Raw genomic sequence first — 1,257 nt, forward strand, 5'->3', positions numbered from 1 at the left:
GAAAACTCTGAATGACCCGTCCTTGTTTTCTTTGTATCGTCTGTCTGGATGTTTTGCGTTCTTGTCCCATTTTTGTATTTTATATATATATATAAACATACAGAGGTGGGCACCGTTAATCGAAAAGTTAACTTTGTTAATCATTAATCTATCAACCAAATAGTTAACTTCGTTATTCGTTAATCCGTTAACTCTTTGAAAATGTAACCGAAGAAAGATAACTTTTATTGAAAAAAGCACAACTACAATTTAGTACCCCACCGATTTTGTTGCTTCATAACTTTCAGAAAAAATGTATACTTTTTAACGAAACTTTCACCGAATAATCGCTTATCTCCTGTAGATTGAGTGTAATGTAAAGGTTTTTTTTGAAAAAAATTTTCTGAGGTGTTGAAGAGAGGAGTTTCGGAAAATTCACAGGACCCGACATTTTCCTCTTCATAACTTCCTGGAAAATAGGCATTTTTAATGAAATTTTATACAAATACCTTTCAAATGGTGTAGATTAAGATTACAAAGAAATTTGTTGGCAACATTTTTGGAATTTTAATGATTTCAGAGGAAAATGTGTGATTTAAGGGAGATCTGGTTATTGTTTTTAGCACATCCCCAAACCTCTCTCTTCGTTTCTTTCTCACTCATGCATCTGTTGATATTTTTCAATATTTTTCTCCCCATAAATAAATTTTATGGAGTGATGATGTCAAAGTAACACACGTATAGTCCCAACCAAGCGAGGCCATGTTATGTGTGTGTGTAAGAGAAAAAACCCCTAAAAACATCTTTAGTGTTCATATTAATCTGTCAAATGTAATGTTTATTTGTTCATGTTATTTTGAGTTATTCAGGTTCAAGAGGGGTGTCCACAATATTTGCTTGTAATTTTGTACGTCTTTTACATACAGATTTGAAATTTTGTCAGTGGGTGTTTTATATACCACTGGTTTATAGTTATGTAATTTTAGCTGATCTTGCTGAGCAGATTTGACTTTTATGGCAGGTAAATTTAATCAATAGGTGTTAAATCAATAACATTATGGATAAACACTAAAATTGAAATTCTTAATGCATCTTACCTGTTTGATTTGTTACTAAAATTATTCCAGATGGCAACCGACAAAAATTTTGCCACTTTTCAAGATGAGGTACATTAACTTGAATTAATTAAAATACAGGTATAATCGGTACAAGATTTTATTCTTTTGGTAAATATTTCGTACCTCGGTGTGGAATAATTTTTTCTACTGATTTTTTTTA

The sequence above is a fragment of the Octopus bimaculoides genome, chromosome 14 (assembly GCF_001194135.2).
Source record: "Octopus bimaculoides isolate UCB-OBI-ISO-001 chromosome 14, ASM119413v2, whole genome shotgun sequence".
NCBI lineage: Eukaryota > Metazoa > Mollusca > Cephalopoda > Octopoda > Octopodidae > Octopus > Octopus bimaculoides.